Raw genomic sequence first — 17,081 nt, 5'->3', positions numbered from 1 at the left:
CAAAATTGCCCAACAAAGATACAAAGACATGGAACTGCTCAAAGAGTGCGAGAAGTTGAACTTGTTTGACAAGGAATCCCCACCGAAGAGAAGTTCACTTACGAACATGGATGAAGATGGAGATGATGATGGCCCAAAAAACTTGAACAAGCCCGATGGTGATAAGAAGACAAAGGAGAAGATCAAGAGGGAACACGAAGCATCGAGCTGGCGGGACAAGATAGATGCCATGGTGCAATCAAATGAGTTGATGTTAGCCAAGACTTTGGAGATAAAGAAAGGGTTGACCGGTAAGAAGGCACGAGAGAAGCAAGAGAAGTGGCAGTTGCTCAAGGACGAGGGGTTGCGCAAGGCGGCCATTGAGGAGAGAAGAGCGCGTGCTGCTGAGAACAAAGCCATGTCCAAGCTTCTTGCCTAAGAGAACAGGATCATGGCATTGAACCGCAATGACATGGACGACATCACCGAAAAGTGGCATCATATGGCAAGGAGGGACATCTTGAAGAGGAGGAGGCTTGCATCGGCCGGTGCGTGTTACAGTGCCGGCGATGTTTTCTCATCGGGATTTGGAACCAATATTGCCGATGGATTCAATGCGCCCGCCGGTGAGTTTGATGCCGGAGTTGGAACAAGTGCCGGCGATGGATTCGAGGGTGGCGATGACCTTGATGGAGGTGGTGCGGAGTGAAGAGCGACCAAGATGATCAAGGACGTGGTCGTCGCTTTTGCAAGTCTTTTTGCGTTTGTCCTACAAAACCATGCTTTTATTTGTGCGTGAAAGTATATTTTATCGTTCGAATTTGAACTCATTTGTCGGAATTGCTGTCAAATTCGCTAATTGGGGATTTTTGGTTTGCGGTTCGACGTGCCGGTGCCCGAGCAGACCCTGCAAAACCGACCCGTAAAAAAGCATCTTCTATGAATATCCTTTTATACGGATCCGTTTGCGGGGCTGACTATGCGGCCGCCTAAGCCGGTCCACAAAGCCGTTTTTCCACGAACTGTAAACGTGTTATGCAGATCGGCGTTATATGGGGTCTACTAGAGATGCTCTTACCGGTTTGCCACGTCAAAGTCACGGCCAAGCTGCGTTTAGTGCTCACTCGGTGTTTTCGCTAGCTACCTGTATTGTGCTGTATTTTTGCTAATGACGCCAGTATCGTGGTAGTTTTATGGTTTTCACCCATTTTAGGGATCGCGTGGCCTTCTGTGGGGCGGCTAATGGGCTAGGAAAAGGGGCCCAGTTTACTAGAGGACTTTTGACCCAGGAATTAGAACATGGGTGGAGGCTGAACTAAGCTGTAGATCCGACGATCAAGAACGCACTGATCACAAAAAAGGATGGCCAGAAATGACGAGGACGTTAGAGGGGTGAGAAATGGTTCAGTTTTACTGTCACATGACAATTTAATAAAAAGGACAAACATGGTAGAAAAAACATGAAAAAGTAAAACATCTCAAAATAATACGACCCTGTGGAGTAGGACAGTTCGGTGGTGCAATCAGTGAGGGCTGAGCCTCGGGGAATAAAAGGGAGCAAGCGATCATGAGTGTCATTCGTGGTTCTCACTTTCCACATTAATTCTTTCATAGAAACACTTCTACAGAGATCTATGATAAAGGGTGAATAGAAGTAATCTCACAAAGCATAGAACGGTTACTACTGGGAATGAGAGGAATCAGGAATTAAAAGAACAGAGTGACATGATGTCCATCGACAAACGAGCGTCTGCAGCATAGTCCCATAGGGACAAGAAGAGAGTGTGCGAGCTTCCAAGATGCGTGAACACCGCAGTGGAGCGGCAAGCTTTGCATAGACGTCTTCGAGTGATGCTATCTCGAAGGCGTCTTTGAGCGGCAAGTTTTGCATATGCATCTCTCCTCGAGCACGACCAAGGCAGCAAGCAGAACCGTTGTCCTACACCGATCGCCACCGTCGGCCATCATCACGGAGAAGACGCAGAAAATAACATCGACATCCATAAGGCCCACTTCACCAAGGACTTCATTGCAGGGCTCGTGCCAACGCCTCGGAGAGGCGTGGCCCACCGTTAAGGTGGTTCGAGACCATCCTCACCCACCTCTGGCGCACTATGATGAGCACGCTTGACCTAAGCACCGTCAAGCCCTGGTTGATCCGGATATCCATGGATGAGCGGCTCCATTGAAAGGGTTACGCGAGTCAGGCGATGGCATCGGTGTCAATTGTGTTATTTTTTTTAGACGAAAAGGTCACAATTTCAACGAGCCCTTAATGTCTTTCACCTAGGCGCCGTTACCCCTTTACCACATCAGCCCTTTGCCATATCAAAGTCGCAGTCAAGCTACGTTTATTGCTTTATGTAAAAGTTTTATTTTGTATTCGGTGTTTTTTGCCAGTTGCTTATATTGTGGCAGTTTCTTTTATTATGACGCTAGTATTATGCTGGTTTTATACTTTTCACTCATTTTAGGGGTACAGTAATCGACCATGTGGCATTTCGTGGGTTGGCTAACTGGGCCGGGAAAAGGGGCCAAGTTTACTAGAGGGCTCTGATTTTTCTTCCTTTGTAGCAGCCCTAAGACTTTTAGCCCAGGAATTACAACTTGGGGTGGAGGCCGGACTAAGGTGAAGACCTGACGACCAAGAATGCACCAATAACAAAACAGTTTTGCTAGAACTCATTTAGATGAGATATAATATGGTCTCATTCACCTTTTATAACCATTGGATGTGATGCTATAAGATGCGTCTGTGCTGATGTGGGTTGTATCTGTTCTTATTTTCAAAATGAATGAGATCAAATTATATCTCATCTAAATGAGTTGTAGGTACTCCCATAACAAAAATGGATGGTCAAAAGTGGAGAAGCCGTTAGAGGGATGGGAAATGGTTCAGTATTAGTCTCCTAACTACGTACATGCATGACATGTTATTAATCAGAAAAAAACGTAGACATGTTAGAATATCGGGAAAAAAAATCAAAACATCTCACAGTAATACCACCATACGGAATTTTGCAGTTTTGTGGTGCAATCAATGAGCAGTGCCATCTTGGCCACTAGGCGTTGGGAATAAAAGTGAGCAAGCCATCGTGAGTGTCATTCGTAGTTCTTGTTTTCCACATTCTTTCGTAGAGAAATACCACTAGAGATATCTACGAGAAAAAGTGAATAGAAGGAAACTCGTGAAGCGTCGAACCTTTACCGATGGAAATGAGAGGAATCAGGAATTAATAGAGCAGAGTGACATGTCGTCCATCGGCAGACGAGCGTTTGCAAGATAGTCCCACAAAAATAAAAAGAGAGTGCGCGAGTTTCCAAGATACTTGCAATCTCACCACTATAAAAAAAAGACACATCCGTGACATTTTGAACCAAACAATTTTTTTTTCTGTCATACATATGACACTTCTATGATGATAATTGTGACAAAACCCGGTATCATCATAGATGTGGCGGGCTCCTACTTCTATGACAAAAAATCATGATAGAAAATGGGCTTTTTGTCCTGGGCGGGCCGAACACGCAGCTGCATGACATTTTTTGGGCCGTCCATGACGGAAAAAACCATGGTAGAAGCGATGGGAAGGAAAATTTCGGGGAGTTGCCGGTTACGGTGGGAGGTCGGGGGCCGAGCGATGCGCGTTTCTCTCATACACATGCGAGGCGTTGGCTCTAACTGAACCCGAGCGAGGCGTTGGGTCTAACTGAACCCGATCAATTGCACTGCAGGCTACGCGTTACTGAACCCGAGCGATCGATCGATGGCTGTTAACTAAACCCGATGGAGCGATTCCTTCACTACTGCTGCTAACTGAAACCGATCGATTGGATGAACAATGAGCGTTGCCGGGGGGAGGGGGGGTTGGATAAACAGTGAGCGGTGGCGTTGCCTCTGGATGAACAGGACCCCGTGGTGTGGAGGGCTGGATGAACAGTAGATGGTGGAGGGGTGGTTGAACAGGACCACGTGGTGTGGAGGGCTGGATGAACAGTAGACGGTGGAGGGCTGGATGAATAGTAGACGGTGGAGGGGTGGTTGAACAGTAGCCGGTGGAGTAGCGCGCGGTGGAGGCTGGATAAACAGGAGCCCGTGGAGGCTGGAGGAGGTCGACGGTAGCCCATGGAGGCTGGAGGAGGTCGACGGTGGAGATGAACAGTATCCCGTGGAGTCTCGTTTTGCGGTACGCCACACCCCTCCCGATGAACAGGACCCCCGTTTCGACCGTAGCGCTCCAACACATGTCCGTTTCGTCCGTTTTGCGGTACGCCACACTCCTCCCGATGAACAGGACCCTCATTTCGACCGTAGGAGATCCGTTTCGTCCGTTTTGCAGTACGCCACACCCCTCCCGATCAACAGGACCCCCGTTTCGACCGTAGGAGGTCCGTTTCCTCTGTTTTGCGGTACGCCACATGTCGTGGTTCTAAGCCTGACAGTAGAGTGGAGGGTAGGTATGGAGAGGCAAGGTCCTAGCTATGGAGAAGTTGTAAACACAAGAGATGTACGAGTTCAGGCCCTTCTCGGAAGAAGTAATAGCCCTACGTCTCGGAGCCCGGAGGCAGTCGAGTGGATTATGAGTATATGAGTTACAAGGTGCCGAACCCTTCTACCTGTGGAGGGGGGTGGCTTATATAGAGTGCGCCAGGACCCCAGCCAGCCCACGTAGGAGAGGGTTTAAGGTGAGTTAAGTCCGGGGCGTTACTGGTAACGCCCCACATAAAGTGTCTTTACTATCATAAAGTCTACTTAATTACAGGCCGTTGCAGTGCAGAGTGCCTCTTGACCTCCTGGTGGTCGAGTGAGTCTTCGTGGTCGAGTCCTTCAAGTCAGTCGAGTGAGTCCCTCGTTGGTCGACTGGAAGGCGACCTCTTCTAAGGGCGTCCTCGGGCAAGGTACTTAGATCAGGTCCGTGACCCTACCCTAGGTACATGACCCCATCATTAGCCCCCGAATGGATTGAGGCTTCTAGTGAGGAAGGAGTTGATGTTGTTTCCGATTAACCTTTGCACACTGGTCGTGCGTTGTTCTGGACCAAAGAATCTCTTCATCGACAGTGAGCAACTTGTCTTCAGTCGACTCGATCCATTCTCTTCTTTCGTCGAGTGATCTTTCGGGCTTCGACGATCTCCGAGCGACGGATCGCAGGAAACCCCGCGTCTGACAGACCGATCTGCCGTTCGCGGATTTCGCGGGATGCGAAATTTGGGGACGCGCGCGAAGCGGAGCGGGCCGCGGCGTTCGGATGGGACGGTACATAGACGCCTCGATCTCCGCGCCGCTTTCTTCGCCACGTATCCCGTCTGCATAACTGTTCCTGGATATGATTAGATCGACCAGGCCCACCCGTCATCCACTCGGAAGGGACCTTATAAATGCGCCCGGCGAGGATTTTTTGTACTGTGCCTCAGCATTCTCTCTCTCTCTGCTCCCTTCATCCCCGTCCAGCGCGCTCGCTCTCGCCCCCGCACAACTTCCCCTCGCGCGTCTCGCCGGCAACCATGGCCAAGGAGAAGACGGCGACGCTGAAACGCGCAAAGAAGGCGTCGGCGTCGGAGAAGGCGAAGGGGAGATCTACCAGCCGCGGCGGGTCTTCGTCCAGATCCCGCCTGCCGAAGGGCTGGGTCCAAGGAGACTGGATCCAGTCGACCATCACAGAGAAAGATCTCCTCGACATGGCCAACGAGGGCTTGATCCCCCATGGAGCTGCGAGGCTTCCGGGGAAGGAGTGGCAGCCCCAGCCAGAAGAGGGTGAGTGCGTGCTCTTGGCCACCCATGTTGATCGTGGATTTTCTTTGTCGCCGAGTATTTTCTTCCGTGGCTTCTTGAACTTCTTTGGAGCGCAGCTCCACCACTTTACCCCAAATTCTATCGCCTATCTTGCTGCGTTCGTGTCCATGTGTGAGGGTTTTCTGGGCTGTCGACCGCACTGGGGCTTGTTCAAGCATATATTCACGTGTCGCTCTCAGACCGTGAAGAAGGCGAGCCCAGGCGACGAAAGAACCCGAGTCGTCCAAATGTGTGGGGGCCTGGGGATCCAGGTGAGGAATAAGAGCACCTTCCCGCCCATGACCTTTCCCGAGTCAGTCAGAGGCTGGCAGTCGACCTGGTTCTACTGCCAGGACCAGTCGACGCCGGGGCAGTCGAGTGGACTCCCTCAGTTTACCATGGACCGAGTGAACAAGCCCTCCTCTCTGAAGTTGATCCCGGAGGAGAAAGCTGACGTGAAGATGTTGATGGAGCGCGTGGTGCAGTTGGTCCGGGAGGGAGTGACGGGCATGGATCTCCTGGAGGTCTTCCTTAGGCGTCGTATCCAGCCCCTTCAGTTCCGGAGCCACTGCATGTGGTTGAACTATGGGACTGAAGACGAGACTCGAGTCCATCCAGAAGCAGTCGACGATGTCACTCTGGAAAGATGGATGGCCGCCGTTACCGGAAACAAGGATAACCCACGCGGAGCCAGAAGGATTCCTCCACTCGACCACAACAGTGATCCAGACAAGGTATGTCTGCTCTGCTCTCCACTGTGTTCTTGTCATACTCATTTCTGTTTATTCTGCCGATTGGTCGATTGACCCTTGTCTTGATGTCTATCAGGCCCTCACCGAGCTGTACTCGATGCCCAATGGGGCACAAGCTCCGACTGAGGAGGGTGAGGCGAGTGGGGGCGAGAGCCAGGAGGAGGAGGAATGGGACTCGGACGTTGCTGAGGATGATGATGACGATGATGATGATGATGACGGTGATGAAGATGACGTTGAAGACGAGGAAGAAGAGGAGGAGGAGGTCGTACCACCGCGCTCAGAAAGGCGTTCGAAGCTTGTCCACGACCCTTCGACTGAACGTGGCAAGGGGGTTGCGACCGTTGCTCAGTCGACCAAGCGCCCTCGGACCACCTCTCCAGTGCCGACTGAAAAGGCGCCGAAGCAGCCCAGGCGGCCCCGTCGAAGCCGACCAAGCTCCTGCCGAAGATGAAGGTGTCCATCCCCACCATATCAGGGTAATCGTGCTGCTTAAGTCTTCTTATTTTGTGTGAACTTTGTCTCTGGTTGACGCTGAAGTTAGTCGACTGATTCTTTGGAGTTGCAGTGCTGCTACTTCTGAGACCTCAACCCGGGCTGATGACCATGAGATGGAGGACGCAGCAACTTCAAAACCAGGTACTATATTCTTAACGCCGTTTTTAGTCGACTGGCTCACGATCTCTGATCTTGATTCTTCTCTGTAGCTCCACCCAATGCTGTTATCAATCTCCCTGATGATGATGAGGATGAGGAACCGCTGAAGCGCAGAAGGAGTAGGAAAGCGTCCGCCAGCAGGGTGCCCCAGGATGTGATGGCGCCTGAGATTCTAATTGCGGAGGAGGAGAACACCACTCGACACATGGTGTCCTTCGCAAATCCACTGACGAGTGCTCAGCAGCCCTCCCTCTTCACGACGCACCACGTCCCAGAGGACCAAGCTGGCGCGGCGAAGGAGGCGATACGTCAGGCAGGAATCATGATGGAGCAGTTGAAGACCATCTGGGATGCGAGCCAAGCGGCTTATGACGCCAGTTCTGCCCTCCAAAGCAATGTTCAGGTCAGTCGACCACCGTTTGTTCTGTTAGGATATGCTACCAAAAACTTTTCCTTTCCAGAATTTATAATAGTCACCCGCTGGGTGTGTCGATTAAACTCCGTGTTAGCGGGGGCACGCTGAGTGCACCCGCTGGGTGTAGTCCCCAAGGCTAAGGTCGACTGCTGGCAGTCGGCCTTAGGCTTTATAATTTCAGCCTTTCTGTCATTCGACCAAGTCTACTGGATTTCGCAATCCGGTCGACTGGTCGACTCTGTCTTTAATAGGATTAGTGGGGGCACGCTGAGTGCACCCACTAGGTGTAGTCTCCAAGGCTAAGGTCGACTGCTGGCAGTCGGCCTTAAGCTTTATGATGTCGATCTTTCTGTCAGTTGACTATGTCGACTGGATTTCACAAACCGGTGGGGGCACGCTGAGTGCACCCACTGGGTGTAGTCCCCGAGACTGTGGTCAACTGCTTGCAGTCGATTACAGTCTTAAAGAATACATCCCCCCCCCTTTTTTTTGAGGTCGACTGGTCGACTTTATCTTCAACAGGATTAGTGGGGGCACGCTGAGTGCACCCACTGGGTGTAGTCCCCGAGACTACGGTCGAATGCTTGTATTCGGCTGTAGTCTTAGAAACGTGTGATTTTTCCTTTTTCACTCGTAAGTGAATTATATTTGACATTTAGTCGATTGGTTCTTCGCAGAACTCCTGTGATCTTGTGGCTCGCTACTCTGAGCTGGAAAACAAGCACACTCAACTCGAGCTGAGCTTGAAGCTGGTTCAGGAGAAGCTGACGAAGGCAAAGGAGGAGACCGAAGGTATGTTTGGTGAGACCCTGACAACTGCTTTTCCCCTTGTTTGTTTCAAAATCTGATCTTGCTGTAACTTGCAGGTAAGGTAAGGGAGGCCCAACAGAAGAAAGACCTCGAACTAGCTGAGAAGATCAAGCTTGCTGACGAGAAGTTAGCTTCAGTCACCAAGCTTGAACAAGACAATACCAATCTGAAAGCTGCTCTTGGGATCGCCAACAAGGAGGTCAGTCGACTGAAAACTGATAAAGCTGCCCTGACCGACCAAGTCAGTAAGTTGACTGGGAAGAAAAATGATCTGGAGGCCTTCCTGAGTGGTCTTGCCAAGAAGCTGTTTCTTATGCTTGAAGGTAAACCTCTATGCTCGGCAAACATTTCCAATCGTGGTTTTTCCATTCGACGATCCCCTTGACTCAGTGATCATCCTTGCAGAATTTTGCCAAAACTTTGAAGAAGAAACTAGCCGGCTGGAGCCAAACCTCGACCCCGTCAATTCTCCGGTGAACGACGAAGTTGCCATGGATGTTTTCCGACTGGAGTCTCGTGTTGCAGCTATCGTGGACTATCTCGCAAGGCTGAAGGCCGCCACATCTCGCATCGACTCGACGCTCTGGCCTGGGGAGACACTTGAGAATGACCTTGAGTCGCTGATGGCTCGCTTGAACACGATCCCTGGTCGAGTGCAGGAATGGAAGAAGTCCTCGGCTCGGTGCGGTGCAGATGTTGCTCTGTGTCTGGCCCGAGTCCACTACAAAGATGCGCGAGAAGAGAAGCTGGCGGCCCTCCGGGTGGCCAACACCAAGAAACACGACTTCAGGTCCTTTATGGAAACTTTCCTTGCGGCTGCCACTCGGATCGCCGACGGAATTGACCTTGATGAGTTTGTTGCACCTTCCAGCCCTCCATAGGAGGGGTAAAAACTTCTTCTAGCTCGACGCTTTAAATTTGCCTCGGTATGCCGAGTGGAATTGTAACCGATAACCTTAACGGGCTTAACGCCTGAGCACTTTCGGTTCCTTTAGATATTGATTCAAACTTGAATTTGGTGCTTGAATACGATTGCTTTTGGCTCGAAATGTCTTTTGCGGGTTCAAAGCAAGGCGCCTTTACTGCAATCGACTTATTCTTTAGTGCACTTAGGCGAGTACTTGGACTGCAGCCCAGTGCAGCTGTAGGCGAAACGGATTCGCGGCTAAGTCACCCACTGCAGCTGTGCTTGGACTGCAGCTAAGCCCCCGAGTGAGAGGTTTGCTCTTCACTCGGTAGGATTTTTACAAACTTAGGCGAGCACAGGGCTGCAGCTAAGCCCCCGAGTGGAAGTCTGGCTTACCACTCGGTAGGATTTCGATAACTTAGGTGAAACGGATTCACAGCTAAGCCTCCGAGTGGGAGTCTGGCTCACCACTCGGTAGGATTTTTACAAACTTAGGCGAAACGGATTCGCGGCTAAGTCACCCACTGAGGGGGAATTTTATTGGACAAAAATAAAAAGTGACAAAAATTATGGAGGAACTATGACACTATTATTTTGAGGTCCATGAACTACAGAAGTACTTTATTGCAACTCATCCGAGTGATAAACCTTAAGTGTAAAATGGGCGGAGTAGTTCCGCGTTCCAAGCTCGGGGCTCGTCGATATTATGCTCGACATTGTAAAGACGGTACGCCCCGTTGTGGAGAACCTTGGTGACGATGAAAGGACCTTCCCAAGAAGGAGCAAGCTTGTGTGGTTTGTGCTGATCCACTCGGAGAACCAAATCTCCTTCCTGGAAGGCTCGACCTCTCACATTTCTGGCGTGGAAATGACGCAAATCTTGTTGGTAGATTGTCGACCGGATCAGAGCCATCTCCCTTTCTTCCTCTAAAAGGTCGACTGCGTCCTGCCGCACTTGTTCAGCTTCTGCTTCGTTGTAGATTTCAACTCGAGGAGCATTGTGGAGAAGATCACTCGGCAAAACCGCTTCAGCTCCGTAGACCAAGAAGAATGGAGTTCTTCCGGTCGACCGATTAGGTGTGGTCCGCAGTCCCCAAATCACTGAGGGAAGTTCGTCGACCCAAGCTCCAGCTGCATGCTTGAGATCACGCATCAGTCGGGGTTTCAATCCCTTGAGAATCAGGCCATTGGCTCGCTCTGCTTGTCCATTCGACTGCGGATGGGCGACTGAAGCGTAGTCGACTCGTGTGCCTTGAGAGCTACAGAAATCTCTGAATTCCTTGGAGTCAAAGTTCGACCCATTATCCGTAATGATGCTGTGCGGGACTCCATATCTGAATATTAGTTCCCTGATGAAGCTAACAGCAGTACCGGCGTCAAGGTTCTTGATTGGTTTAGCCTCAATCCACTTGGTGAACTTGTCGACTGCCACCAGTACATGCGTGAAGCCACTTCGCCCTGTTTTCAAAGGACCGACCATATCCAGCCCCCATACTGCGAAAGGCCAGACGAGTGGAATGGTCTTCAGGGCTGATGCAGGCTTGTGCGACATATTTGAGTAAAACTGACATCCCTCGCACTTATCCACTATCTCCTTTGCCATCTCATTCGCCTTTGGCCAGTAAAATCCGGCTCGGTATGCTTTGGCCACAATTGTCCGAGAGGACGCGTGATGACCACAAGTCCCCGAGTGAATATCATTAAGGATGATTCGACCTTCTTCCGGCGTTATGCACTTCTGACCGACTCCAGTCGCGCTTTCTCTGTATAACTGTCCTTTGATTACAGTAAAGGCCTTGGATCGGCGGACGATCTGTCGAGCCTCTTCCTCATCCTCCGGGAGCTCTTTTCTCAGGATATACACGATATATGGAACTGTCCAGTCGGGAATGACCACCAAGACCTCCATGATCAAGTCGACCACTGCTGGGACTTCAACCTCAGTCGGATCTGTGGCACTCTTGGGCTGTGGAGCTTCTTCGGTGAAAGGATCTTCTTTGACTGACGGAGTGTGTATATGCTCCAAGAACACACCACTCGGAATGGCTTCTCTCTTGGATCCTATCTTTGCTAGATCATCAGCTGCTTGATTTTTTAGTCGGGGTATATGATGGAGCTCCAACCCCTTGAACTTATTTTCCAGCTTCCTTACTGCACTGCAGTATCCAGTCATGGCTGGGCTTCTCACGTCCCACTCCTTCATCACCTGGTTGACCACTAAATCCGAGTCGCCATAGACCATCAGGCGACGGACGCCGAGTGAAATGGCCATGCGCAACCCGTATAAGAGGGCCTCATATTCTGCCTCATTGTTGGAGGAATCAAAGTGAATCTGGAGCACATATCTGAGCTTATCTCCTCTGGGGGAAACCAGGACGACCCCAGCACCGGAACCATTCAACATCTTAGAGCCATCAAAGAACATGGTCCAATGCTCCGAGTGAACTTCAGTCGGCTGCTGCTGTTCAATCCACTCGGCGAGGAAATCTGCTATTGCCTGGGACTTAATGGCTTTCTTTGCCTCAAACTTGATATCAAGGGGAAGAAGTTCAATCGCCCATTTGGCCACTCGACCAGTTGCATCTCTGTTGTCCAAAATCTCTGATAGTGGAGCGTCGCTAACGACTGTGATGGAATGATCAGAGAAGTAATGAGCAACCTTCTTTGTGGTCATGTATATTCCATACACAAGCTTCTGATAATGAGGATATCTCTGCTTGGATGGAGTCAAGACTTCAGACAAATAATACACTAGGCGCTGAACTTTGAGAGCTTTTCCTTCTTCTTCCCGCTCGACCGTAAGCACAGTACTGACGACTTGTCCTATGGCTGCGATATAGAGCAACAGAGGCTCTTTGCTGATTGGAGCAGCAAGCACCGGCTGGGTGGAGAGCAGAGCTTTTAGCTCGGCAAACGCTGCATCAGCTTCTAGAGTCCACTCGAACTTGTCTGCCTTCTTCATCAGTCGGTAAAGAGGCAATGCCTTTTCACCGAGTCGTGAGATGAATCGACTTAATGCGGCCAAGCATCCAGTAAGCTTCTGGACATCGTGCACTCGCACAGGGCGTTTCATTCGGAGAATAGTGCCGATCTTCTCTGGATTAGCGTCGATTCCCCGTTCGGAAACGAGAAAACCGAGTAACTTGCCACCAGGAACTCCAAATGTGCACTTTGATGGATTGAGCTTGATATCATACCTTCTGAGGTTGGCAAATGTTTCGGCGAGATCAGCGAGCAGGTCGGAACCTTTTCGTGACTTGACAATGATATCATCCATATATGCTTCCACATTCCGACTGATTTGAGTGAGTAGACACTTCTGAATCATTCGCATAAATGTGGCTCCGGCATTCTTGAGGCCGAACGGCATGGTGATATAGCAGAAGCACCCGAATGGAGTGATGAAAGCTGTTTTTACCTCGTCGGGTCCGTACAGACGGATCTGGTGGTACCCGGAATAGGCATCTAGAAAAGATAATCTCTCGCATCCCGCGGTCGAGTCAACAATTTGATCTATGCGAGGGAGAGGAAAATGATCTTTCGGGCAGGCCCGGTTGATGTGCTTGAAATCAATGCACATTCGGAGCGACTTGTCCTTCTTAGGAACCATGATGACATTAGCGAGCCACTCGGAGTGGTATATCTCTCGGATAAATCCTGCCACCAACAGTCGAGCCACTTCCTCACCAATGGCTTTTCTCTTCTGGACGGCGGACCGCCGAAGATGCTCTTTGACTGGTTTTGCAGATGAGTCGACTCTTAGGCGATGCTCAGCCAGTCCCCTGGGAACACCTGGCATGTCAGCGGGCTTCCATGCAAAAATGTCCCAGTTCTCACGGAGGAACTGGATGAGCGCTTCTTCCTATTTTGGGTCGAGTGTTGTGGAGATGCGGGTCGAAGCTGCATCGGGGTCGGTCGGGTGAATGTGAACAGGCTTCGTCTCACCGGACGACTGAAATGTAGACTCTGTGGCGGGTTTCTTGGATCGCAGCAAGTCACTCGGATCTGCGTTTTGCTTGTATTCCTCGAACTCGACCGCTGTCACCTGGGAATCGGCAATCTTTGAGCCCTTCTGAAAGCACTCTTCTGCCTTTTTCCGATCACCGGTGACAGTGATCACTCCTTTGGGGCCGGGCATGTTCAATTTGAGGTACACGTAACATGGTCGAGCCATGAACCGTGCGTAAGCAGGTCTCCCCAAAATGGCATGATATGCACTCTGAAAATCCACGACCTCAAACGTCAACTTTTCTTTGCGAAAATGTTTCGAATCACCAAACACCACGTCCAAAGCTATTTGGCCGAGTGACTCGGCTTTCTTCCCTGGTATAACTCCATGAAAGCTCATGTTACTAGTGCTCAGTCGAGACATCGAAATGCCCATTCCTTTCAGTGTGTCTGCATACAACAAATTCAGCCCGCTTCCACCGTCCATCAGCACTTTTGTCAGTCGAGTGCCTTCGACAACTAGATCGACCACCAAGGCTTGCCTCCCAGGGGTGGCAATATGAGTCGGGTGATCAGATTGGTCGAATGTGATGGGTATTTGGGACCATTTCAGATAATTTGCTTTTGCTGGGGCAACCATGTTCACCTCTCGGTTAATGACTTTCAATCGACTCTTGCTTTCCACATCTGCAAAGATCATCAGAGTGGAGTTGATATGCGGATATCCTTCCTCACTGTCCTCCTTGTCTCCGGCCTTGTCCGACTCCTTCTCCTTGTCCTTAGACTGTTTTCCCTGAAACTGCTGGATCAGGAGTCGACATTGGCGAGTGGTGTGCTTTGGGTAGATGATATTCCCCTCTTCGTCTTTCTTTGTGTGGATGTGACATGGCATATCCATTACGTCGTTCCCTTCTTTATCCTTTACCTTCTTAGGGTTCCAGGATCCTTTTGGTTTCCCCTTAAACTTTCCCTGAGTCACGGCCAGAGCCTCTCCAGGAGCTGCTGGTTCAGCCTTCCGCTTTTGTTTCCGACTGGTGTTTCCCTTTTCCGACTGGGTCGGCTTGTGCTTGCCGCTTCGGAGTCGGTCTTCTTCTTCGCCGTTGGCGTACTTGGTAGCAATCTCCATCATCCGACTCAAGGTCATGTCACCGGTTCGACCAAATTTCAAACTTAATTCTCTGTTCTTGACGCCATCCTTGAAGGCGCAGACTGCCTGGTGATCAGACACATTCTCCACAGTATGGTGCAAAGTGATCCATCTCTGAATATACTCTGAATATACTCTCTGAGAGTCTCATTGGTCTTCTGCACGCAGACTTGCAACTCTGTCAGTCCAGCTGGTCGCTTGCAAGTTCCTTCAAATGTTCTGATGAACACTCGGGACAGATCTTCCCAAGTGTAAATGCTGCTAGGAGGTAATTGAGTCAACCATGCCCTGGCAGAACCTTCCAGCATGAGGGGCAAATGCTTCATGGCCACCTCGTCGTTTCCACCACCAATCTGAACCGCCACTCGGTAGTCCTCAAGCCAAGTTTCAGGCTTAGACTCACCAGTGAACTTGCTGACTCCTGTTGCCAACCTGAAATTGGGAGGGATAACTGCGGCTCTGATAGCTCTGCTGAAACATTCAGGACCAGAAACATGCACTCGACTGCTTGTGGGCGCATCTCTGTCGAGTCCACCTCGATGGGCTCTGTTCCGGTCGACCAAACCTTGCACGATAATGGACCGCGCGTCGAAGCCTGGTTCTCTGGGGTCGACTGGAACTCTTCGCCCCGCACTGAGCTGACGCCTGTCATCTTACCGCCGAGGAGTGTAAGACCCACCCCTCGGAGGGGAATTGGGCACTCGACGCCTATCATCTCGGTCGAGTCGGTCACCATATTGGTCTCGCCGATTCTCGCACCCTTCACGCCGCGGAGGCGATCTGGGGCTATGAGCCGACTGAACCGTATTCGCAGCGACGGATCGACTGTGAATTCTGTTGCGCGACTGCGACACGGCCGAATTCTGATCTCCTGCTGCCCGGAGCAGATCCCTGATCTGCATCAAGCCTCTGCCAGCTTCCGACTGAGAAGGCTGGATAGACTCTGCTATACGGGTCGCAGCTGCTAAATTCTGGATTGGGGTTCGATATACCTGAGTCGGTGGGAAGAGTTGACGTCGACTGTTGTCGGGAACTCGTTGCCGCGCGCGCTCGTCGAGTGCTCGCTGAAGATTCTCCAGTCGAGTGCGTTCGGACAAGTTGGCCAAACGTGCCTCCTCCAAGGCGCGAGCCTCGGGGGTTTCTCCTGCGATGGGCGTACGCAGGGCATCCACGTTCCTGCGGCGAAGTTCCTCTCTTTGCAGAGAGTCGAGTGGCTCGGGCTGGTACTCTTCGTGGTCTCGTGCGGGGTCGCCTCCGTCGCCTGCTCCACCATCACGGGCGAAGCCAGGGGGACTGCGGGGCCCGTCGACCATCAGGATTTCCGCCGCTGGATCACTGCTATCGCACTCGGATGCAGTCTCTACGGAGCCAGTCGACAGATCGAACAGGCCGTAGAGAGATTCGTCGGGCTCGATTGCCGCAACATGAGAGGTGGCCGTCTGGCGAGCCACCGCGTGCCTCACCCACCGCTAAAGCCTCGACCGGCCCGAGCGCTTGCGCTGGCGGGAGACCGGGAGGGTGGACGATGGAGGAGTCGACCGATACGGGGTCGACGGTTGCCGCAGCAGAACGCCGCGGACACATGCGCGAAAATGCGTCGCCCCACGGACGGGGAGCGCATCAACGTCGAGTGGAGCCTCCTGGAGCCAGGCGGAGTCGTCGGCGATGAAGGTGAGAGCACCGAGACGGATCTCTCGACCCTCGACCAAAACTCCAGCAGCCACCATCATGAAAGTACTCAGAAGAATCGCAACTTCTCCACAAAATTGCTAAAACACCTGCCCCACGGTGGGCGCCAACTGTCGTGGTTCTAAGCCTGACAGTAGAGTGGAGGGTAGGTATGGAGAGGCAAGGTCCTAGCTATGGAGAAGTTGTAAACACAAGAGATGTACGAGTTCAGGCCCTTCTCGGAAGAAGTAATAGCCCTACGTCTCGGAGCCCGGAGGCGGTCAAGTGGATTATGAGTATATGAGTTACAAGGTGCCGAACCCTTCTACCTGTGGAGGGGGGTGGCTTATATAGAGTGCGCCAGGACCCCAGCCAGCCCACGTAGGAGAGGGTTTAAGGTGAGTTAAGTCCGGGGCGTTACTGGTAACGCCCCACATAAAGTGTCTTTACTATCATAAAGTCTACTTAATTACAGGCCGTTGCAGTGCAGAGTGCCTCTTGACCTTCTGGTGGTCGAGTGAGTCTTCGTGGTCGAGTCATTCAAGTCAGTCGAGTGAGTCCCTCGTTGGTCGACTGGAAGGCGACCTCTTCTAAGGGCGTCCTCGGGCAAGGTACTTAGATCAGGTCCGTGACCCTACCCTAGGTACATGACCCCATCACCACACCCCTCCCAATCAACAGGACTCCATTCCAAACGTGGCCGGTCAAACACAAGACCGTTTCCTCCGTTATGCGGTACGCCAGACCTCATTTCCATCATCTGTTCTGTCCAAGCCGGTAGGCTCCCACGCGTTCCGTTGCCTCCCGATGAACACGACGCATTCCGTTGCCTCCCCATGAACACGATGCATTCCGTTGCCTCCCCATGAACACGACGACGACTCTGTTTCTCCATTCCGACCCAGCCATGTACGTATGCGCGAGTAGGCGTTCGAGACCCTGCCCGTATGTACGTATGTGGCCGTATTTTCTTTCTTGCATCCTCGCCGATGTACGTACGTGTACATGCTACGTGCGCGCCTCTA

At 51.5% G+C, this 17,081-nt stretch overlaps 1 pseudogene; it reads right to left on the bottom strand.

Moving 5' to 3' along the window:
• Positions 1–556: 556 nt before the first annotated feature.
• Positions 557–17,081, bottom strand: part of LOC119350090 — a 42,505-nt pseudogene continuing 25,980 nt past the window's right edge.

This window comes from Triticum dicoccoides, chromosome 1B (genome assembly GCF_002162155.2).
Source record: "Triticum dicoccoides isolate Atlit2015 ecotype Zavitan chromosome 1B, WEW_v2.0, whole genome shotgun sequence".
Taxonomy (NCBI): domain Eukaryota; kingdom Viridiplantae; phylum Streptophyta; class Magnoliopsida; order Poales; family Poaceae; genus Triticum; species Triticum dicoccoides.
This window is presented reverse-complemented; position numbering and strand designations above follow the sequence as displayed.